Source organism: Salmo salar, chromosome ssa02 (assembly GCF_905237065.1).
Source record: "Salmo salar chromosome ssa02, Ssal_v3.1, whole genome shotgun sequence".
Lineage (NCBI taxonomy): Eukaryota > Metazoa > Chordata > Actinopteri > Salmoniformes > Salmonidae > Salmo > Salmo salar.
Window position 1 is genome coordinate 46,172,958 of NC_059443.1, and position 25,112 is coordinate 46,198,069.

General features: G+C 42.4%; 1 pseudogene; it reads left to right on the forward strand.

Moving 5' to 3' along the window:
* The first annotated feature begins 11,317 nt into the window (after positions 1-11,317).
* Positions 11,318-24,197, forward strand: LOC106584170 (alpha-N-acetylgalactosaminidase-like; annotated as a pseudogene).
* The last annotated feature ends 915 nt before the right edge of the window (positions 24,198-25,112 follow it).

A 25,112-nucleotide genomic window follows, 5' to 3' on the forward strand; every position in this document is an offset into this window, starting at 1 on the left:
TAATACACCTTAGCCAAATACATTTAAACTCTTTTTTTCACAATTCCTGACATTTAATCCTAGTAAAAATTCCCTGTCTTAGGTCAGTTAGGATCACCACTTTATTTTAAGAATGTGAAATGTCAGAATAATAGTAGAGAGAATTATTTATTTCAACTTTTATTTCTTTCATCACATTCTCAGTGGGTCAGAAGTTTACATCCACTCAATTAGTATTTGGTAGCATGGTCTTTAAATTGTTTAACTTGGGTCAAACATTTCAGGTAGGCTTCCACAAGCTTCCCACAATAAGTTTGCTGAATTTTGACCCATTCCTCCTGACAGAGCTGGTGTAACGGAGTCAGGATTGTAGGCCTCCTTGCTCACACATGCTTTTTCAGTTCTGCCCACACACTTTCTATGGGATTGAGGTCAGGGCTTTGTGATGGCCACTCCAATACCTTGACTTTGTTGTCCTTAAGCCATTTTGCCACAACTTTGGAAGTATGCTTGGGGTTATCATTCATTTGGAAGACCCATTTGCAACCAAGCTTTAACTTCCTGACTGATGTCTTGAGATGTTGCTTCAATATATCCACATAATTTTTCATTCCTCATGATGGCATCTATTTTGTGAAGTGCACCAGTCCCTCCTGCAGCAAAGCACCCCCACAACATGATGCTGCCACCCCCGTGCTTCATGGTTGGGATGGTGTTCTTTGGCTTGCAAGCTTCCCCCTTTTTCCTCCAAACATAACAATTGTCATTATGGCCAAACAGTTCTTTTTTTGTTTCATCAGACCAGAGGACATTTCTCCAAAAAGTACGATCTTTGTCCCCATGTGCAGTTGCAAACCGTAGGCTGAGTTTTTATGGCGGTTTTAGAGCAGTGGCTTCTTCCTTGCTGAGCAGCCTTTCAGGTTATGTCGATATAGGACTCGTTTTACTGTGGCTATAGATACTTTTGTACCTGTTTCCTCCAGCATCTTCACAAGGTCCTTTGCTGTTGTTCTGGGATTGATTTGCACTTTTCGCACCAAAGTACATTCATCTCTAGGAGACAGAACGCGTCTCCTTCCTGAGCGGTATGACAGCACCTTGGTCCCATGGTGTTTATACTTGCGTACTATTGTTTGTACAGATTAACGCGGTACCTTCAGGCGTTTGGAAATTGCTCCCTAGGATGAACCAGACTTGTGAAGGTCTACATTTTCTTTTCTGAGGTCTTGGCTGATTTCTTTTGATTTTCCCATGATGTCAAGCAAAGAGGCACTGAGTTTGAAGGTAGGCCTTGAAATACATCCACAGGTACACCTCCAATTGACTCAAATTATGTCAATTAGCCTATCAGAAGCTTCTAAAGCAATGAATTTTCCAAGCTGTTTAAAGTCACAGTCAACTTAGTGTATGTAAACTTCTGACCCACTGGAATTGTGATACAGTGAATTATAAGTGAAATAATGTCTGTAAACAATTGTTGGAAAAATTACTTGTGTCATGCAAAAAGTAGATGTCTTAACCGACTTGCCATACTATAGTTTGTTAACAAGGAATTTGTGGAGTGGTTGAAAAATAAGTTAATGACTCCAACCTAAGTGTATGTAAACTTCCGACTTCAACTGTATGTCCATCCTGCCCTGCCTTTCTAAGATCTTCGAAAGCCAAGTTAATAAACAGATCACCGACCATTTCGTATCCCACTGTACCTTCTACACTATGCAATCTGGTTTCTGAGCTGGTCATGGGTGCACCTCAGCCACGCTCAAGGTCCTAAACGATATCATAACCGCCAGCGATAAAAGACAGTACTGTGCAGTCGTCTTCATCGACCTGGCCAAGGCTTTCGACTCTGTCAATCAACGCATTATTAAATCGGCAGACTCAATCGCCTCGGCTTCTCAAATGACTGCCTCGACTGGTTCACCAACTACTTCTCAGATAGAGTTCAGTGTGGCAAATCGGAGGGCCTGTTGTCCGGACCTCTGGCAGTCTCTATGGGTGTGCCACAGGGTTCAATTCTCAGGCGGACTCTTTTCTCTGTATATATCAGTGATGTCGCTCTTGCTGCTGGTGATTCTCTGATCCACCTCTACGTAGAAAACACCATTCTGTATACATCTGGCCCTTCTTTGGACACTTTGCTAACTGACCTCCAAGCGAGCTTCAACGCCATACAACACTCCTTCCGTGGTCTCCAACTGCTTTTAAATGCTTGTAAAACTAAGTGCATGCTCTTCAACCGATTGCTGCCCGCACCCTCCCGCCCGACTAGCATCACTACTCTGGACGGTTCTAACCTAAAATATGTGGACAACTACAAATACCTAGGTGTCTGGTTAGATCGTAAACTCTGCTTCCAAATTCACATTAAGCATCTCCAATCCCAAATTAAATCTAGAATCGGCTTCCTATTTTGCAACAAAACCTCCTTCACTAATGCCGCCAAACTTACCTTCGTAAAACTGACCATCCTACCGATCCTTGACTTGTAATTTACAAAATAACCACCAATACTCTACTCAGCAAACTGGATGTAGCCTATCACAATGCCATCTGTAAGTCTTTACTAGGTAAAGCCCCGCCTTATCTCAGCTCACTGGTCACCATAGCAACACCCACCCGCAGCACGTGCTCCAGCAGGTATATTTCACTGGTCATCCCCAAAGCCAACACCTACTTTGGCCGCCTTTCCTTTCAGTTCTCTGCTGCCAATGACTGGAACGAATTGCAAAAATCTCTGAATCTGGAGTCTTATATCTTCCTCTCTAACTTTAAGCATCAGCTGTCAGAGCATCTTACCGATCACTGAACCTGTACACAGCCAATCTGTAAATAGCTCACCCGACTACCTCATCCCCATATTATTACTTACTCTCTTGCTCTTTTGCACCCCAGTATCCCTACTTGCACATCATCATCTGCACATATATCACTCCAGTATTAATGCTAAATTGTAATTATTTTTTGCCTCTATGGCCTATGTATTGCCTACCTCCCTACTCTTCTACATTTTCACACACTGTACATAGATCTTTCTATTTTTCTTTTCTTTTGTGTAATTGACTGTATTTTTGTTTATATGTAACTCTGTGTTGTTGTTTTTGTTGCACTGCTATGCTTTATCTTGGCCAGGTCGCAGTTGTAGATGAGAACTTGTTCTCAACTGGCCTACCTGGTTAAATAAATGTGAAATAACAAAATAAAAATTGTTCAAGACATGTTTCATGGGAACATTGCAAGAACGTTTATGTGTCCAAGAAAAATGTATTACACATCACATCTTGTTACCGAGCCAATCATGGCCCTGATTGGTGGGCCACTGATCCAGTCATAGCTCCAAGTCTGTTGGTAATGTTTGGAATACTCACACACACACACAGCACTTTTAACATACATTGTTTTCACCTTGCATATTTTACACACTTTGACATACATGTCTACATTGTGCATGTTCATTTATACAGTAATTATTATTCAATATGTCCTCATCCGGGATTTGAACTATTGGTTCACGGTACTTCAATCTTCCTGCTATGCCACCAGGTCCGTGTCAGGTATCAGTTAATCTGACTATTCTCTAATCAATGATTTGATTTACTTATTTCAGCAATTGAAGGGCTTTCTGTATAGTTGTCTAATGTTGGTGGGGCATATTAACCTGTTTTAATAATACTTCTGAATCACTATGATCAATACAATATTTTCTTGAGTATACTTTTAACCATAGTTTTAACCATAGTTTGTTAACAAGAAATTTGTTGAGTGGTTGAAAAACACGTTTTAATGACTCCAACCCAAGTGTATGTAAACTTCCGACTTCAACTGTATGTGTTGGGATAATTGCATTGTTTGCTCTATAACCTGTTAGTTCATATTCCTTGTGACCGTGATATATAGGCATAAGGCCAAGACAATAAGACAGTGGCAGAACATTCAACCACACCTTTGTTCTATCACAAAACCAGAGAGCAACCTCTGTACAGTGAAGTCCATAAAGCATATTGCATGTAACAAACAGTTACATGATCTACAGCATGGTCAAGCAAGCTAATGTTTCTGACATTTTCGGGCTCCTAAACAACTTTTGATTTAGAACCACTAGTTGCAAAGAAAACAGGAGATTCCTCCACTATTCCAGCACAATTTCAACTTCAGCAAATCACCTATGCTTACAGTGACAACTAAAATATACCAAAAACAATTTAGTCCAATCAACGTAAACTAAATATGATATGGCTATCCATGGTTCTGATTTGTTTGTTTGTGCATTTGTAGGAGTAGAAAACACATGTTGACTCACCCTACTACAATGCCATCCTCCCATCTTTCATGTTGACGAAAGGTCTATGACTGTCATACAGTACAGAATTACATTTTTTTGTTGTCCTAGGCTACGTGGCTAAAATGTTTGGTTGCTAGCCTAACTTCCTTTCATGGGCAACATTAGCAAGTTAACATTAGCCTTCTACATCTAGCTACATATTGAACTTCCATCCTCTTAGGCCAGGGGCACAATGTATGAATTTGTGCTTGTATCAGAATCGCCTTTATAATCATTGGCCTGTGTGGAGAATTAAGTAAAACCAGAAGTCCAAATCTTTATCTCCAGCCATGACTAATTTAGGAAAGGGACAATTTTAGCTAGCTAGCTACCCACTGGAGGACAACACAACGAGATGCAACAATTCAAGTTGTTTCTGTCAATGACGTGTTGCTCTCAGTGTGATGTGATTGGAGTGAAGCCAAATCCAAACTGGCTTTCCTTTACACTTTTTTTTTTTTTTGGTGCTCCAGGACCATTCACAGTTGAGCTTACTCTGTTTAGCTCAACACTGATTGGATATTGTTTAATACTTTTTCATCAAGGAAGGCCAAATACTCTTTTTGACCAGATGCATCAGATAGATGGCCTACACAGAGACAGAGGGGTGCTGTTTCGCTTGCTCGGATACTTTCTCCAGTGAGATACATTCAGCCTCTTGCGAATTGAAGGAAAATTATGAAACACAGAGAGATGAAAGATAAAAAAAACATCTTGGTCAATTTTAGGGGGAAGCCTGGCTTTCCTTGGCATCCATGAATACACACCTCTGCATACAGTGGCCTGATGTACCTAGCTAATAAAACATGTTTTTTTTTTTTTACATTTTCTAAAATGTATTTACTCATTTGAATACCTACACCCACGAAGCGGCAAATCTTTGGAGCGAAGAGTTGTCAAGAGGAGGCATCGCTTCCGGTCGAAACATACTGTAAAAAAGCGCACTGCACATGCGAGCGGTTTCATGTGACACAGATGAAAATATCAGTTATGAAGAGGGGAGATCTACTGATGATACACAGTCTGCTACCATTCTCAATAGTTTCCCATCAAGGTTGTCTATTCCTGGTGGCTTATTATTGATGGATAACAATAGCTTACCACCTCTCCCACATGGACTTGACCAAATTCAAAACAGCAATCCTTCTCTTTTATTATGAGGGTTCCCTTTTCAAATGTCATTTCAATTGAGTTTTTCTACTTTACTAGTGAAATAGTCATTGAAATAATTGGCAATATCGAAAGGTTTTGTTATAAATGAACCATCAACTTCAATGAACATTGGAGATTAATTGGGTTTTCTGCCCTTTTAAGGTACTTTTCCATTATGTCATTTATCTTGGCTTACAAATACCTCCAGTGCAGAATCTGGATTCCCTTCCTCATACACATTAGACCGACATTAATGTTTTACATCTTCAACAAAAGAGTCCTGATAAAACATTTTGTATGATCTCTTATAAAATTACTTTGGCACTTTGGCTTTTCTTGTCATTGCCACAATGTTATAGGAACTGATCCAAATACTGACTTAGCACTTGGCGGCCTATAGCAGCACCCCAAAACAAAAGGCGTTAGATGAGGCAGGTAAACTTGCAACCACAACACTTCAACATGACATAAGGTCCTCTAAGTTTTAAAGGAATATGTCTCCATATACAGCAAGACCTCCCCCATAAGCATTCCTGTATTTTCTGTAGATGTTATGTCCTTGTATTGCTACTACTATATCAAAGGAATTATCTAAGTGAGTTTCAGAGATGGCCATTGCATGAATGTTATCCAATGTTAGCAAGTTATTGATTTCGTGAACCTTATTTCTAAGGCTACATATATTAATATAGGCTATTCTCACAAAAAAAAGTGAAATAAAAAAAAAACACATTGACTAAGCTAAACAATAAGCTAAACAATCAGGGACTTGTGAGTGTCAGTTGGTGTGTGTGATGTGCTAAAGCTACCAACCCAGAAGTTTGGCTCTCTTTCTCCTCCCAGTCTTTTGAGAGGGAAGGTGGACGATGAGCTTGTCATTGCAGATGTAAGCAATGTCCTCACACTCTCTGGCAGCTTTCATAGCTGGGATAAGTTCTTTGTTGAGGAAGATGTTGGTTCCTCTCAAGTTCTTGCCCCTCTCCAAAACAGTCATCTTGTCCTTGAACCTGACAACTATCAGCCTGGGTCTTTTCACCTGGGCTGGTTACAGGTTTTCCAGGCCCGTGGAGACTCTGGTAACAGTGTTACTCCTCCTGGATTGTCCCTCTAGACAAGTTGGTTTTCCCAGTCATCTGTAATAATGATGATTCACAGACAGTGCTGATGTCATCTCAGGTGGACTTTGTTATCTTGCCTCAAGTCTCTTTCAGCACATGCACCTCTTCCTGGGAAAACTCTAAACTGTTCTTAAGGTCTTGGACCTCTGGTCAGATCACCCATTCTTTTGTTAGTGGAGTCCACCAGTACTTGGACAAAGCTCTTGAAGCCATGACAGAATCAGATAAGTACGATCCTAGGTCAACACACATTTTTTGATAATCTAAACTCTTATCTTTACTTGAGGTCTACACATTTTCAAACGGCCCACACAAACACAGATACTCAGGCCTATGATTAAATCCTGGCTGCTGCCAAGGTAGAACAAAATGCGCGCCGCTGCTGTGCGTTGTCCATCCATTGGATGTCCATTTATATCTATCTATATATATATATTTTAGAGGGTAGATTGCCGGACCAATAGCTCGTTGTGTCAGTCCATCGTTAGTACATGTTGCCTGGCCACTGGGACAAAGACCAGAGCAGGGGGGAGGGGCTAGCATTCCTCTGTAGCACTTAATCTACACTCACTCAGTTCAGGAAAAACCGTCTGGGCTTTGTGCATTGTAGCACTCATTCATTTGGCTCTGTCCTCCATCGCCCCTCTAGGTGACAGCTTGGCTCTGTTGCGGTTGTCTAGCGGTGGCATGGCGGTCAGGTGGCATGGCGGTCTGGTGGCAGCGGCAGCCTCAGTAGTAGAGGTTGTTCTCAACATCAGCAGAGGGCTGAAGTGAGCTGGGAGCTCCTTTTTGAACAGGGCACATGGCTCATTAAGGGCATTAGGCTCAGGTGTGTCAATTAGGGGTGTGCTGATCCCCATGGAGACCAGCCAAAGGGGAGGAGACTATAATTAGGAGACACACAAATGAAAGGCACAGCAAACCAAGGAAATGCAAAGGCTAAAATAATGCATGCCAATAAAGATAGTAGATGTAGAATAAAGATCACTGCAAAGTCAAAATAAATAATAAATACACACAAAATGGGCGGTCTCCAATTAGGGGGAAACAAGGGGGAGCAACACGTGAGAGCTATTTTCCTGTTGCTGTAACAATTGTTTGTAGACATATTTTTGTTGATTTAAAAGATCACTCACCTGTGATAGCGAAGTACTGTCCTCTCCATTACTCCAACCTTCTTTAATTTTGGGTGGCATGATGGTAGTAACGTAGGCTAACACTGCTACACCACGCCAATCCAGCACAGCACAGGGCCGATGGAAACAGCAACAAACAGCAGGGATTTAAACAGTCACAAGCCTGGGACTATGTGCGGTCCCAGAAGGGATAACTGCGTCGCGGGCTGTGTTCAAACTGTTAAGGAAATCTGGCTAGCTTGATAGCTAGCTTGATAGATAGCGGCTAGCTTGATAGCTAGCGGCTAGCTTGATAGCTAGCGGCTCTTCAGACTTTATGATTTGGCAGTGTCCTGGGACAGATAGTCGTTTTTTCAAGGAAAAACCTTTTCAGAAACGTTCAAAACAACGAATTGAGCGCTCTCTTGTTCTGCGTTTAGCATGCGTTGCGCTCTGATGAAGTCCGCACTGTCTCCCCACTGTCTAGCTAACTGCAATCAATTAACTGAGAACAGCACTTTTTTCTTGCAGTAGGCCTGTTTTTTCACAGGTTGTCAGTAGCTGTCTGTATCCTCTTACAGACCAACAGACAGCCACAGATGGATAAGACTTAATTTTCTTTTCTTACTAATTTTCATTCAGGTATGAAAAAATTGTGATTGTCATTGACTATGTGTGTGTTTGAGAGAAAGAGAAAGAGAGAGAGAGAGAGAGAGAGAGAGAGAGAGAGAGAGGGGGGCTTTGGCCACATATTGCTGATACTTATGTTGCACTTCTGTTGCTTCTATCAATGCAGAGGTAATATCACATCGGGCTTCTGAGCACAGGCATAGGTACTTATGCTCTGATCCTGGCAGCAGCGAAAGCCATGAAGACTGTGGAAGTGATGATTGCATGGCAATCTTCACTATGAGGCAGACAAAATCATTGGATTTTCTGGACTGGTTGCACTGCTGGGCTTCCTAGTACTTGGACGGTCTTTTTATCCATCTCACATGGCATTATCTTTGGAGCTGGAGCTATGTTACTGGTCATGAAAACAAGAGTCGGATCTGCTGTAGAGATGGGTTTAACTGGTCTGGTAAATGGCACTGGGATCCAGAATAGGGGGAGCAGTACTAGGATCTACTTTGATGACAGAGGGACCGAAAGGGCTTTGTGTCATGGGACTGATTCTCGGTCTCTCCTTACTTCCCTTGAGACGGCAAATAAAGAGGCCAACAACAACAGATTGGACTGTTGCTGTTATTCATGGCTGTGACATTCATGACTATGCTTATAAGATTTTTGCTGGCGATGTTTACAAGGTCTCCTGGGGGTGTCCTGCCTTCCATTCCTTTAGCAGGCATTTTTCTGTTATCTATAGCCGGTCAACTGACCTGTTTGGCAGAGATTATCATGATTACCAAGTACAGTTGCAGGGAATTGAGCCCTATGTGGACAATTTGTCGGTTTGGCAGGATTCCCGTTCGGACTGAGTGCTGAGGAAGGCAGTCGCCCTCAGTTTGAAACATCCATGACACACTGGTTCATACTGCGGAGATGCTAGTTGGGGTGGTTGGCTCTGTTCTGGGGACAGTTTCAGTTAGCTCCCTGGAGGCAGACAGAGCTGGCTGGGTGTCTATGAGTATATCTCTTATGACAGTTGTGGTGCTCAACAACATACAGGTGGATATGTCACTGGTCAGGCATGAAGGAGACTCATACCTTGGTACTGGAGGAGCGATAAGTTTGCTGATTGGCATGGCTGGATCATCGGGGTATATCTAGAAGCAGTTGTTATGATTGTAGGGAAACAACATTCAAAGATGGGACTTGGGCTGGCAGTTTTTGGGTCAGTGACTGGCACCATTTCAGTGACTGGCACCTAACAGTGACATAGAGCAAACTAGATACAGCTCTGGTGGGAACGCTAGCCTTGCCAATACTAGTGTTTGCTTGGATGAGGGGAACTGGGTTCAGCTGCCTTGGCTTTAGTGTCAATGGGGGGCTATGATGCTGGGAGCAGCTGAACTACTAAAAACTGAACTGGGGTCAACTGGATGGACTGGAAATCTACTGTTTCCAACCATCCATATCAAATAAAATAAAATCAAAGTTTATTTGTCATGTGCGCCGAATACAACAGGTATTACAGTGAAATGCTTACTTACAGGCTCTAACCAATAGTGCAAAAAAGGTATTAGGTGAACAATAGGTAAATAAAGAAATAAACAACAGTAAAAAGACAGGCTATGTACAGTGGCGAGGCTATAAAAGTAGCGAGGCTACATACAGACACCGGTTAGTCAGGCTGATTGAGGTAGTATGTACATGTAGATATGGTTAAATTGACTATGCATATATGATGAACAGAGAGTAGCAGTAGCGTAAAAGAGGGGTTGGCGGGTGGTGGGACACAATGCAGATAGCCCGGTTAGCCAACGTGCGGGAGCACTGGTTGGTCGACCCAATTGAGGTAGTATGTACATGAATGTAAGTTAAAGTGACTATGCATATATGATAAACAGAGAGTAGCAGCAGCGTAAAAAGAGGGGTTGGGGGGGCACACAATGCAAATAGTCCGGGTAGCCATTTCATTACCTGTTCAGGAGTCTTATGGCTTGGGGGTAAAAACTGTTGAGAAGCCTTTTAGTCCTGGACTTAGCACTCCGGTACCGCTTGCCATGCGGTAGTAGAGAGAACAGTCTATAACTGGGGTCGCTGGGGTCTTTGACAATTTTTAGGGCCTTCCTCTGGTTTAGAGGTCCTGGATGGCAGGCAGCTTAGCCCCAGTGATGTACTGGGCCGTACGCACTACTCTCTGTAGTGCCTTACGGTCAGAGGCCAAGGAATTGTCATACCAGGCAGTGATGCAACCAGTCAGGATGCTCTCGATGTTGCAGCTGTAGAACCTTTTGAGGATCTGAGGACCCATGCCAAATCTTTTTAGTGTCCTGAGGGGGAATAGGCTTTGTCGTGCACTCTTCACGACTGTCTTGGTGTGTTTGGACCATTTTAGTTTGTTGTTGATGTGGACACCAAGGAACTTGAAGCTCTCAACCTGCTCCACTACAGCCTTGTCGATGAGAATAGGGGCGTGCTCGGTCCTCCTTTTCCTGTAGTCCACAATCATCTCCTTAGTCTTGGTTACGTTGAGGGATAGGTTGTTATTCTGGCACCACCCGGCCAGGTCTCTGACCTCCTCCCTATAGGCTGTCTCGTCGTTGTCAGTGATCAGGCCTACCACTGTTGTGTCGTATGCAAACTTAATGATGCTGTTGGAGTCGTGCCTGGCCATGCAGTCGTTGGTGAACAGGGAGTTGGATGTCACTCTGGTCATGGTCCCTGAAAAACTATTTCTGAGTCTAGTTTGTCATAATGTACTTATACAATGACACATTTTGTCATTTGAGCTGCCTTTTTTTATTCAAACCCATTTATACAACAGCACAGGCACTTGAACTCTATTACACTTATGAAAGAAAGCAATTGATAAATAAAGATGAATACTTTACTACTGTAGCGTGTGTGTATATCTTTATAGTATTTTACCTTCACATACCAAACTACAGAATAGTTTAACTCAACTTGCCCACACCAAGACAGTAGGAAATGGATGAATGACAGGATAGGGACAGGGAGGAGTCAAGGCATATGCCAGATAAAGGAAGAACATCGATGCTCATGTGAGTGTTGATACTAATTTGATGTAGTAGATATCCTGGAGATGAATTAGTATGAACAGAATGATGGGAGAATTCGTGAATCAGTTAACGGGCATATCATGCTCTGGTCAGTCTCTCAACTAAGGAGCATAGGAGTACTTTCACCTGTATCACACACAGACAGAGCTAGGGTCTCACCTGAGACAAAGAGCTGGTGGAGAGGCTGCACTGTAATCGCTGGAAGAAGAGGGAACTCATCCACTGTACACTGAGCTTCCTGTATCATCATGGTTCCATCAAAGCTGAGTAAGTCACCTGCATTTTACTGAACCGTTAATTTCATATAGTGGGGGTGGTGGTGAATGATTTCCCTATGCTGTATAAAGTAGTGTTCAACAACCTTTGCATATGAGGCAAATTGTTTGATAGGTGGTTTTGAATTGACATGTTTGGCATTAAGTACTGCACCTTGCAAGATGTAAATGATTCTATTTATCAATGAGATGGAAGCTCATGTTTTGTCTTGGCATACACGTGCAGACAGCACACTGTGAATAATGTTGACCATGTACTTATTTTGGGACATCTTATAGCAAACAAGTATTGGAGAACAACTTTGTTGCTTCAGAGAGAAGGCATTGGGACATATGCAGTATATCCAGTAAAGTGCTTGAACATTAGCTAAATCCTAGTATTGCAAGTGTTGGAACCATGTGAGCAACGTGAACAATATATACAGTACATATCATGGCACCATGCATGGCAGTTCTACTGGTTAAACCTGATCAGCAAGTCTGTTGACAGTCACTTGCTACAGGCACTTCACAGTTGAAGTGACAAATGGTGGTTTCATTCAGTTGCATGGTACAATACAAATACATAGGTCTACAGTATAAATACTGTCAATACTGTAAGTACAATAGAATAATATGATTAATGTACTCAAATTGCCAACCACTTAACAATTACATATCAGGGATGATTGGATATCTTTACTTACTTTTTCATAATATTTAATTGTTACACATCTTCAGGCAATATATATAAACTATACCACAAAGCTGTTATACCACATCCAGTGTTTTTGTCAGTGACCCTCTCTTTTCCTGCTTTGTTTCAGAGGCCAGGAGCCCCATGTTGGAAGTGTCGTGTCTTTGGCTATGCCGGATTAAGTGATATGACATGCTAACTTATAAAATGATTTCTCTGTAATTAATATTACCTGATTAAGCTAATCATGTAAATGTAATTAACTAGAAAGTCGGGGCACCACGGAAGAACGTTTATAGAGCTGTTATCTTCCGAATAAACTCTTAAAATACATAGTAATATTTCACCTCGATAGCAGTCAATATTAACCCTTGTCTTATTTTCAGTCTCATAATGAAAGTTGTAAGTTCTTGGCTATCTTCACGAACCCTGGCTAACAAGTTGAATCAGCAATACAAAATTGGGTTTAATTATTTATTTACTAAATACCTAACTAATCACACAGAATTACAAATACACAGAATACAATGTCGTCATACAGAAAACGTCCCGGTAGACGGAACAGATATGACGGCTGGTTACACAAAGGAAAGGGGGTTGGGCTTGAATGAAAGAGTGGGGAGATTTAGGAACAGAGAAACAGCAGCTATGCTATCGTAAATACATTATCTTATGCATTCTAAATTACCGGCCATTTGGAAAAGGAAAATGCAATAAATATTTACTCTGAGCTGCGCTTCGGTAGATTGGTCGTAGATGCTGGCCGGGTTGGCCAACAGATCTTCCTGTTACTCGGAAGAATGTCTCTGGTGGTCAATTGGATACGTGGTGGTATCTTCGTCCGTCTGTTAGACTGGATCCGTCGTCCGTCCTTTCCTAGCCCACGTTACAGCAGCCGCTGCTAACTCAACGGCTAGGAAGTAGCACTTCTGTAGTGAATAAGCTCAAAGTTCATACCAGTTCATACCATAGCTCACGCCGAGGTTGGCTTAGTTGACATGTGTGTCCTTCTAACGTAGAGGCTGCAGGCCTCCCGTACTGGAACAACCTGGTTATCTTTTCGTCAAAGGATTATATAGTGGGGAGGGGGAGGGAGGTGTTTCATCGTTTATAACCCCTGTCTCTTCACAGGGTTGGGTTACTGATCGAGCCGGGCACTTTCTTTATGAAAACCCAAATCTCTCATTCGGAAGCTAAAATTACATTTCATCTCCTAACAAACATTTTCAATATCAAACATTTCAATTGCATAACAATTCCATGTGACTCTGATAACCAGAGGGTGTATACTTTCTCAGATACAGTTTATGTCGTCCTGTCATCAGTCACAATGTCTCAGATGACAACCGAACTGACATACATACTCATTACGTTCCCAAGCATATTTCCAACTGGTTTTATCAACAAAATATGTGGTACCTTTCTCCATTTGTTTGATGTTCCCAGACTCTCTATATTTAACAGGACAGCAGTCCTTCAGTAGGGTCAGTAAGAGAGGGGAAGGGGGAAAGGTATTTATGGGGGGGGGGGTCATAAACCTTACCCACAGGCCAACGTCATGACAGAAGCAGCTCTGGGATTTGTCCTGGGAGTGGTGGGAGGCTGTGTGCTGGGGGCCACTGAGGAGCCAGTGAATGCCTGTGATGACCTCAGGGGCCCTGCTTAAGCCTGTGTCTGACAGAGTCCAGACTGTGAGGCCCTTGGGACTGGGTACCCTCCTGGGAGCAATGGCACTAACCACAGTCATGACCTCAGTGGTGGCTGGGGTCATATTCGCAGCAGCTATGGCTTCCATATTGCTGGGTGCCAGGAGAAGTGGTGGTGGAGCATCCCAGGCAGAATCTGTGGTTGTGTGAATAGCAGTTGGACTAGCTGGTGCTTTCAGGACCACAGCCAGTGGAGCAACACTTGGAGTCGTCATTGAGGCAATCGTGGTGGGCTCAGGGATGGTGGGACTTCTCTGGGCACTAAGCATATTCACCCTGCCCAAACCTGCTTTGCACTTCCTTTTCAAGTTCATTTGGAGACAAAGAGAGTCATGTGTCCACCTGGGACAGAGCTCTCTGGAGGCCAGGGAGTGAGAGCTCAGAGAGATGGAGGCGAGGGAGGTGAAGAAGAGAGACAGAGTGACAGTGGAGATTGAGCAGAGGATTGTCACATTGGAGAAGGAAGGAGAAAGGACAGAGGGCCTGGAGCACAGAGGCACAGCGCAGGGAGAGAAAGGAGATGGAGAGAAAGAGGAGAAAATGGATGGAGGAGGTAAATGAGCAATGCACCATTCAAGAGCAGATCAACAAAGTGGTGGTGAAATATGTGGATTTCCTGACGTTTTCGTGGATACTCATGAATATGACCGCCATGGTCACAGCAGGATTTGGGGTGTTTGGATTCGGGGACTACCGGTTTGTGTTTGTGGTCCTTTTAGCTTTGGTCTTGTTCATGTCCTTCATTTTCATGAAATTGTCAAATTTTAACTTCTGGATGTTCGCAGGATGCATGGGAATGTTTGCCACGTTTGCCATAGCGGTGCTCACTGTGCACGCAGGTCAGGAAGTGGTGTCGGAATCTATCAAAATGCACAGGGTTGGTCAGGATATACTGTATCAAGAGGGAACATTAGCACCCGGATGAACCACAGATCTTCTCTAGAGGCCTTGGGTGCAGGGTTTTTTGTGTCAAAGCTATGTCAGCTAGGCTTAGGGGCCCTTTGGGCAGGGGGGAAGATAAGGGGAAGGTTATAGTAGGATCAGCTGGGTTGGCAGTGGTCATTATGATAGTAGTGAGGGTCTCTTCCCTTGTGGTGCTGGGTGCGGGAGGGACCTCAGGGGCAATGTTAGGGGTGGTAGGGGCAGCAGGGGTGTCTGTTGGGGAACAGCAGCAGTGGCAGTGGGGTGGTCCACATGGGCAGGTACGATAGGGACTACAGCAAGGATGGTTTTAGGAGCGTTGGGGATGGGTAAGCGGCACTTTGTCAACATTGGATTGCAGATACCGGTGGCTTATATATTTTCTGTGAGCAGTCTTTTTTGACAGAGCATCCAATAGGAGAATGAGGTATGGTGTTGTGGCTTTGTGGTATGTGTCGCAATCACGAGCAATGCAGTAGAACCTGTTTCATGCCAGCACTCCCACTTGCCTCGATAAGCTAATCAGACAACCTATCAAAAAATCACGCTCAGGCATTTATTTTTTATTTTTTATGAAATGTTCATCGTCAAGCAAAAACGATACTGTCTAACAAGTGTACACCATTTAATTTCATCATTGATTGTAATGATTCATTGTGTTAACGTTTCATTTAATGTAAGTGTAAATAGAGAAATGTCTCTTAATAAATATAATTTTCAGATGAAAACGTAATTACACTTCTCAAATAGGCTACTGAAGTGAAACATTGTTAGTTGTAGTCAAAGTAATCAAATGCACTTATAGCTATGGTAACAGAACCATTCTATTGAAAAGCAGAAGTGAAAACACCAGCTGTATGTCTACACTTCATGAAAGTACAGAGATAGAGATGCTACTCCTCCATCACACACTGGTTCCTCAGAAGGGTTCCAGTGATGGGTTCCTTCTGGCACAATGCTGGACCTGGCAGACATACTTCTCTCCAGACTCCTAGGTGGAGCTGGGTAAAGTAAGAGTGCTGCTTGTGCTGTAAGTCCTATCAGGAATACGTACGGACTGGCTGTCTTGTTAGTGTCCGGAGACACTCTTCCCATCCATTGTCCAGCTCACAGTGACTTGATCAGGGTAGAAGTTGTTGATCAGACACAGCAGTGTGGTCTGACCACCAGTTCTGGTCAGGTACTTACCAGTTGAGGCAAACACACTGACCTGAGGGGCAGCTGTGGCACGACCTGTGGAAAATATACTAATGAATAAATGGAAATACAAAGCATCAGCCTAGTAAGATGTCATTTTCTATAGTAGAGTAGGTCAGGGTGTGACAGAGGGTGTTTTTGGGTTCTGTTTTCTATTTCTATGTTTAAGTTCTAGTTTTTCTATTTGTATGTTGGGATTGTTTGGGTTGATCTCTAATTGGAGGCAGCTGATCATCGTTGCGTCTGATTAGAGATCATATTTAAGTAGGGTTTTTTTCTTCCTGGGATTTGTGGGTAGTTTTCTGTTTAGTGTATGTTCACCTGACGGAACTGTTGTCGGTCGTTTTATTCTAGTGTCTTCATAATAAAAGTGAATATGAGCACTATACACGCTGCGCCTTGGTCCCCTTTATACGACCCGTGTTACACAGCATCTGGTAATATACTACATTATGGAAATAAAAAAATATTTAAAACAATTCTCTCGGGAAAAAAAGGTTAGACATTACACAACCTGAAAATCAACTAGCATGTGTTTAATCCTTAATCTCTTCAGCATTGGACCCTTTTTTCCCATTTTTGCCTAAAATGACATACCCAAATCTAACTGCCCTGAAGCAAGGATATGCATATTCTTGGTATCATTTGAAAGGGAACACTTTGAAGGTTGTGGAAATGTGAAAGGAATGTAGGAGAATATAACACAATAGATCTGGTAAAAGATAATACAAATAAAAAAAACATCTGTTCTTTTGTATTTCTTTTGTACCATCTTTGAAATGCAACAGAAAGGCCATCATGTATTATTCCAGCCCAGCTGCAATTTATATTTTGGACACTAGATGGCAGCAGTGTATGTGCAAAGTTTTAGACTGATCCAATGAACCATTGTATTTCTGTTTAAAATTTTGTTTCAAGACTGCCCAAATGTGCATAATTGGTTTATTAATAACTTTTCATGTTCAAAACTGTGCACTCTCCTCAAACAATAGCATGCTATAATTTCACTGTAATAGCTACTGTAAATTGGACAGTGCAGTTCGATTAACAAGAATTTAAGCTTTCTGCCAATATCCGATATGTCTATGTCCAGGGAAACCGTCCCGTGGAAGGGACACCGATCCCGAAGAAGTTTTTAAGCTACAGATATCTGGGGGGGGGTTATGGGCTGCATCTCCATCCGCCTATGTTGGCCTCAGCATCCGCGGTGGAAAGTGGCAGAGCTACAGTACAGCACTGTTTGTCAGACCAGGAGACCCCCGAAAATCAGTCTTCTCATAAACGTTTGTAGCATCCGAACGGTATAACCACTAGTTGGAAAGGGGAGACTCTGATGAACACGATGGTGTTCTCTGTTTTGCTCTATGACCCCCACTAGTGTTATGTGACTCGTCTGAATGTAACCCGGGACCGGATTAAAAAAATAACAAGTATGTAAGTAGTTTTGTGCCAACAAAAAAAATAGTTAACCTGTTGGTGACCCCTTCCCGTTCTCATCCCGTTAATGGGATTGATTTTGACAACAGCCAGTGGAAAATCAGAGCGCCAAATTTAAAACAGCTAAAATCTCATAATTCCATTTTCTCAAACAATCAACTATTTTACACCATTTTAAAGACTACGAGAACACACTGGATTCTCCAATTACACTGAATGAACTACAGGACAAAATACAAACCCTCCAACCCAAAAAGGCCTGTGGTGATTATGGTATCCTAAATTAAATGATAAAATATACAGACCACAAATTCCAATTGGCTAAACTTAAACTCTTTAACATCATCCTCAGCTCTGGCATCTTCCCCAATACTTGGAACCAATGACTGCTCACCGCAATCCACAAAAGTGGAGACAAATTTGACCCCAACAACTACCGTTGGATATGCGTCAACAGCAACCTTGGGAAAATCCTCTGCATTATCATTAACAGCAGTCTCTTAAATTTCCTCAGTGAAAACAATGCACTGAGCAAATGTTCAATTGCCTTTTTACCAAATACCGTAAGACAGACCGTGTATTCACCCTGCACACCCTAATTGACAAACAAACAAACCAAAAAAAGGCTAAGTCTTCTCATGCTTTGTTGATTTAAAAAAAAAGTCCTAGATCAACACCTAGATCTTCTGCACAGATTCTGTCAGACCTGGGCCCTGGCAGTAAATCTCAGCAAGACAAAAATAATGAGGGTCCAAAAAGGGTCCAACTGCCAAGACCACAAATACAAATTCCACCTAGACACAGTTGCCCCAGAGCACACAAAAAAATTATTGCCTCAGCCTCAAAATCAGCATCTCAGGTAATTTCCAAAAAGCTGTGAACGATCTGAGAGACAAGGCAAGATGGGCCTTCTATGCCATCAAAAGGAACATGAAATTCGACATTAGGATCTGGAAAAAATTAGGATCTGGCAAAAAATACTTGAATCAGTTACAGAACCCATTGTTGTGAGGTCTGGGGTCCGCTCACCAACCAATAATTCACAAAATGGAACAAACACAAAATTGAGACTGCATGCAGATTTCTGCAAAAACATTCTCCCTGTGCAATGTAAAACACAAAATAATGCATGCAGAGCAGAATTATGTTGATACCCTCTAATTATCCAAATACAGAAAAGAGCTGTTAAATTCTACAACCACCTAAGGAAGCGATTCCCAAACCTTTCATAACAAAGCCATGACCTACAGAGAGATTAACCTAGAGAAGAGTCCCCTAAGCAAGCTGGTCCTGGGGCTCTGTTCACAAACACAAACATACCACACAGAGCCCCAGGACTGCAACAGCAACACATTTAGACCCAACCAGATCATGAGAAAACTAAAAGATTATTATTTGACACATTGGAAGGAATTTACGAAAAAACAGATCAAACTGGAATACTATTTGGCCCTAAATAGAGAGTACACAGTGGCAGAATATCTGACCACTGTGACTGACCCAAAATTAAGGAAAGCTTTGACTATGTACATACTCAGTGAGCATTGCCTTGCTATTGAGAGAGGCCACCGTAGGCAGACAAGGCTCTCAAGAGAAGACAGGCTATGTGCACACTAAATGAGGTGGGAACTTAGCTGCACTTCCTAACCTCCTGCCAAATGTATGACCATATTAGAGACACATATTTCCCTCAGAATACACAGACCAACAAAGAATTTGAAAACAAATCCAATTTTGATAAACTCCCAAATTGATTGGGTGAAATACCACAGTTTGCCATCACAGCAGCAAGATGTGTGACCTGTTGTCACAAGAAAAGGGCAACCAGTGAAGAAAAAACACCATTGTAAATACAACCCATATTTACAGTATGTTTATTTATTTTCCCTTTTGTACTATAACTTTTTGCACATCGTTATAACACTGTGCATAGCCATAATATGACATTTGAAATGTCAATATTCTTCTGAAACTTTTGTGAGTGTAATGTTTATTACTGTTCATTTTTAATTGTTTATTTCACTTTTGTTTTATCTACTGTATTTCACAATGTAAACATGTGTTTCCCATGCCAATAATGCCCTTTGAATTGAATTATATGGTGTGATTAGAATCACTCATATTTCAGTAATGATCATTTGATATACGAGACGTTAGAAGCTGTGCACACAATATGTGTGAAGCAGCATTCGAAGTTCAATCGCTATGTGCTGCTAAATTAGAAGGCAGCAATCCCTCCCCTCTGGTTGCCATGTGACAGAGATAAGTCACATGACCCAGGCTCTGTGTACAGGAAATAGAGACCAGCAAGAGAAAATAGAAAGGAAGTAGCTACAGTGAGGAATTTGCACTAATAAAATGGGTTTACTGACTGCAAAAGTGAAACATTGAGCCGGTATAGTACCCCAATTTAGTTTTGTAATATAATATGTTAAACATCATTATTGGAAAAGGACTTATTTCATTTTACTGCTTCAATGTTGGTGATCTGGTTCTTGACTGACCAGAATCATGCAGGCTACATAATTCGATTGTTGGGAACAATGCGGAAATACGTTATTATGGTATGTAATAAACAACCCATGTGCAGACACAGGGCAAAGTATCCTGCTTTCTGGCTAAACAGTTTTTTCACTTTCCCAGTTAAGATCAGTATTGTAGTCATCACAAATATGATCCATGCATCAAATCTGAGTGGTGCTTTCAGTTTCTCTTTGCTGGGCAAAACTATTTGTTGTTTGTTTTGCAGAGTTTTTCTGCGACCTAAATATAGGACAAACCTTACAGTTGCTTTGCATATCTCTATTTCTCCTCAGAGAGGAAGCTGTTGCCAGTGATTTTCCTGCTGGCATTAACCTCAGCTACCTCTGCTTTGGACAATGGTTTGATGAGGACCCCACCCATGGGATGGATGTCTTGGGAGCGTTTTCACTGTAATATCGATTGTGAGAATGATCCCAAGAACTGCATCAGGTACATAATGGTAGACATATTTATGTGCAGTTTTAAAGAGTGACTCTGAAGTCACTCCTATTGTGGAGCTACTAACCTCGTCCCTAAGCTAATTGCAACCGCATATTAGGCATCTTCCCTGTATACAGATTAAGATTAGTTTTGGACTAATAAACACTTTCAATCTAGAATCACTTTTGAACACACATTTTTGTCTAGGACTAGGCTTAATCTGTTTCCGATAAACTGGCCAATAGAGTATAACTCGACAGATCATGACCAAGCTGGTGGACGAGACCATTGAGGTGTATATAGGCCTGGGTTACTTGTAGATTCATTTTTTTCTCATAGTGACTCTGATATTAATAGGATGCTCCACATTTTACATCAAATAATATAATTGCATGAATATGAATATATGAATCTCTACATACAGTGAGAATCTCTTCAGAGGCATGGCAGACAGACTGGCTGAGGATGGGTGGAAAGAGATGGGATATGATCATGTCATGATAGATGACTGTTGGTCCTCCATGCTCCGGGATAACGATGGACGGCTGCAGCCTGACCCACAAAGGTTGGCCTTTCTCTCACCCTTCTCCTCCTAACTCTCTCCATCTTTGATTTTCTTCCTTATTTCCTGGCCTTCTACCTCTTCCTTACCCTTTCCATTTTTGTCATTCCTCTTCCTTCTCTTCTTCCCATTCAACCTTAATTAAAGACTGTAAATCTGGTGTACTAAAACTGTGCTGCTTGTAATGAATACCTTAGCATGAGCTAATGAAGGACATTGACTTGAGTTTGAGGTCTTATCTACTACAGCATTAGGAAAGGACAGTATTAGGTATGAGATTCATGACTTCACTGCCATCTCTCTAACCCCAGATTCCCTGGGGGCATTGCCAAGCTGGCGAGGTACCTCCATGACCGCGGCTTGAAGCTGGGCATCTATGGGGACCTGGGCACACACACCTGTGGAGGGTACCCTGGCACCACGCTGGACAAAATTGAGACTGATGCCCAGATGTTCGCTAGTTGGGGTGTGGACTTCCTGAAGTTGGATAACTGTTACTCCAATGAAGAGGAGCAATAGAAGGGTGTGTGAATCTTGAGGGTGAACAGTAACTGTACATTAGAAGTTACTATATAGAGTGTATCAGCATTGGTGGTCCTTTCGGTAGACTGGCGTGGGATGGGTGCAAGAGAGGGTAGAGGGAAATAGACTCAGAGGCGGTATAGTGTGGATTTTTCTTGACGTGTACTATGTTCTTCTGTCATACAGGTTACCCTCTCATGTCCAAGGCTTTGAATGCAACAGGCCGTCCAATTGGCTACTCCTGTAATTGGCCAGCCTATCGGGGTGGACTCCTTCCCAGTGTGTGTTTCATTATGCTACCAGTGACACAATAAAATAAGGGACCACACATCCCGCCCTGGTGACGGGGGTTTGAGCCCCGGCTCGGCTGACTGTCTGTGCCCTTCCTCTCTGTCTCCCTATACTGTACATACTTGTCTTCCTTTGCTTCTTACTGTGCTGTCATGAAAATAATAAAATACGGAAGGAGATGGGGGAAAAAATAAGGGTTAGTGAATAGCTATTTGTTGCAAAGATTTTTGGTTTTACAATTATGGCTTGGAGGAAAAGGATGACCCTTCTCTTTGAATAATGCTCCATTCATTGTCATATTTCCATTGATTCCATTCATTTTTTTAGCATGAGCTACTTTTGCATGGTTACAGGTATTCCGGGACAGCACTGCTGTAGTTAGATGAGGAAACTGTTGCTCCGTCACGTTTGATCCATCACTCAGATCATTCTTGATTAGAGTTGTTTGATGATTATCCTGATCCTTCAGGGGGAAAAAAACATGTCTTCCAAAGACGTAAAGACAGGCAACAGTATCAAATCTAATGTCATTACAACGTTAGTACCCTGTTAGAAACAAATCAAGGTGTATGTAAATTTATTTTTATTGCTCACAAACACTCATACGGTCCATGTCTCTTTTTTCTTCAGGTGAATTACACTCTGCTGTGGGAGATCTGTAACCTGTGGCGTAACTATGATGACATTCAGGACTCATGGGACAGTGTACAAGAAATTACAGACTGGTTCTTTGACAACCAGGAGATACTGCAGCCTGAAGCCGGCCCTGGACGCTGGAACGATCCTGACATGGTCTGTCCTCTGTCTGTCCTATGTCTGACCAATATCTGTCCCTTACTTACACCAATCCCTCTGTCCTTCTTTCTGTGCTCTCCTCTCTGTTCATGTTTAGTACTGTACTCTCCTCAGAATTGTATTGGATAGAGTTTTCACCCTATTTCACATTTACTTTGGTCTGTGTCTTACATTTATTGAAGCCTGTATACATGGACCAATCACGCTCTCAGATGGCTCTTTGGGCGATCATGGCTGCTCCCCTCATTATGTCTAACAACCTTCGAACCCTAAGTAGTGAGGCCGGGGCCATCCTGTAAAACAGAGACGCCATCAACCAGGATCCTATGGGTGTCCAGGGAAGACGCTTGCTACAGGTGACCCCCAATGACAAAATTACACATTTGTTTATGAGTCACATAGATACATTCTGGCAGTATGAAATTCACTTCATTCAGACAGTTAGGAGACAGGCAAGTGGGAGAACAGTAGGAAGGGGACTGAACCCTGGTCTCTGATTGGGAGTAGAGTATGTGACTGGCTGGGAGCATTATCACTAGACCACGGTCTCTACATGAAATTCACTGTTTACTCTCCTTTTCTTTGTTTGTATGTCACTCTCTTTTTTTTACAGAAGAGGAGTCATATTGAAGTGTACTGGCGGCCGCTCTCCCAGTCGGCTAGTGCTCTGGTGTTCCTCAGCCGTCGCCAAGACATGCCCTATCACTACCACACCTCCCTGGCCAAGTTAAACTACACAGCAGGCAGCTACAAGGTGTGCTCCTCTTTCCTGGTTCCTTTCCTAGTTCTCTCCAACCACATTGTAGTACATGATGACTCGATTTCTTCCAGCGCATGATTACTGTATTTATTCCTGTTGAGAGAAGTGGAAGTTTGAGCTGTGAGCTGTGTTTTTGTAAGTGACACAGTGTTGTACCTCTTCATTTGTACTCTTCTATATCTTTCAGGCTTATGACGTGTTCACTGGGAAAACATTGAGTGGACTGTCTGCCACCACAGAGTTCACCGTCTCCATCGACCCCTCAGGAGTCGTAATGTGGTACGTCTATCCCAGAATGCACTACGAGCATCCACAGGATGATGGTCGATACCCCTACATCCGACAGAAACACAAGCCGAGGGTCGCTCCACTTCCACAAGCTGAGGGTTGTGCCTCCTAGTCTGCTCTGCTCTGAGGGGACATGAAGTAAGCAAGCAGGAACTCCATCAATCCAGATCCAATCAATGATATTTGAATCAGGAAGAATATAGATTTTTTTTTTGCACTGTTGTATTTTACCCATATGTAATCTCGGCAACCCAGAACTTAAATCTTGCGCCAGCTACTCGATTAAGTTCTTGGGGTAGACGGAAGAGAGAACATACTAGAACCAGTGGTGGAAACAGGTCGGCAGCTCCATCACAGTCTCTGTCTGCAACAATTTATGTTATGTGCGTCTGCCCATGAGAGATTAAACCAGGTGTAATGTTTGAAAATGTACAATTTATTTGTATTTTGTTGTGTGACCTCTATTCTAAAAGATTTATGTATAAAAAAGGAGGGTGTAATGAGGTGCAGAATTGAGACGGCGTAGAGGAAGATGATGAACTAAACATGCAACAAGACTTCAATGTTTGCACTTTCAGTCATGCAATTGTGTACAAGGTTTGGAGCTGTGTCAAGAGGAAGTGTGTGCCCATAACAGTCATTCCCCCTTTCCACCACTGAGTGGCAGTGTAGACAGAGGTCCACAACAACCATTAGTGGGTTCCCTTTACCCTTGAAACACCAGCATGGCTATGTCACAGTAGATTAGGTTGCACAAGGAAATGAGATGTTGTGCTCCAGAATAGGCCAAGCATATTTATTTGGTGATGGGATAAACAGCTGGTGATGCCGGTCTGATAGGGCTTGTGGATAAGCGATACAGTAGGTGTCTTGTTGGTACAGTGCCTTGCAAAAGTATTCAACCCCCTTGGCGTTTTTCCTATTTTGTTTCATTACAACATGTAATTTAAATTGATTTTAATTTGGATTTCATATATATACACCTGTTCTGAAAGGCTCCAGAGTCTGCAACACCACTAAGCAAGGTGCACCACCAAGCAAGCGGTACTATGAGGACCAAGGAGCTCTCTAAACAGGTCAGGGACAAAGTTGTGGAGAAGTAGAGATCAGGTTTGGGTTATAAAAAAATATCAGAAACTTTGAACATCCCACGGAGCACCATTAAATCCATTATTAAAAAATTGAAAGAATATGGCACCACAACAAACCTGCCAAGAGAGGGCCGCACACCAAAACTCGGCAAGGAGGGCATTAATCAGAGAGGCAACAAAGAGACCAAAGATAACCCTGAAGGAGCTGCAAAGCTCCACAGCGGAGATTGGAGTACCTGTCCATAGGACCACTATA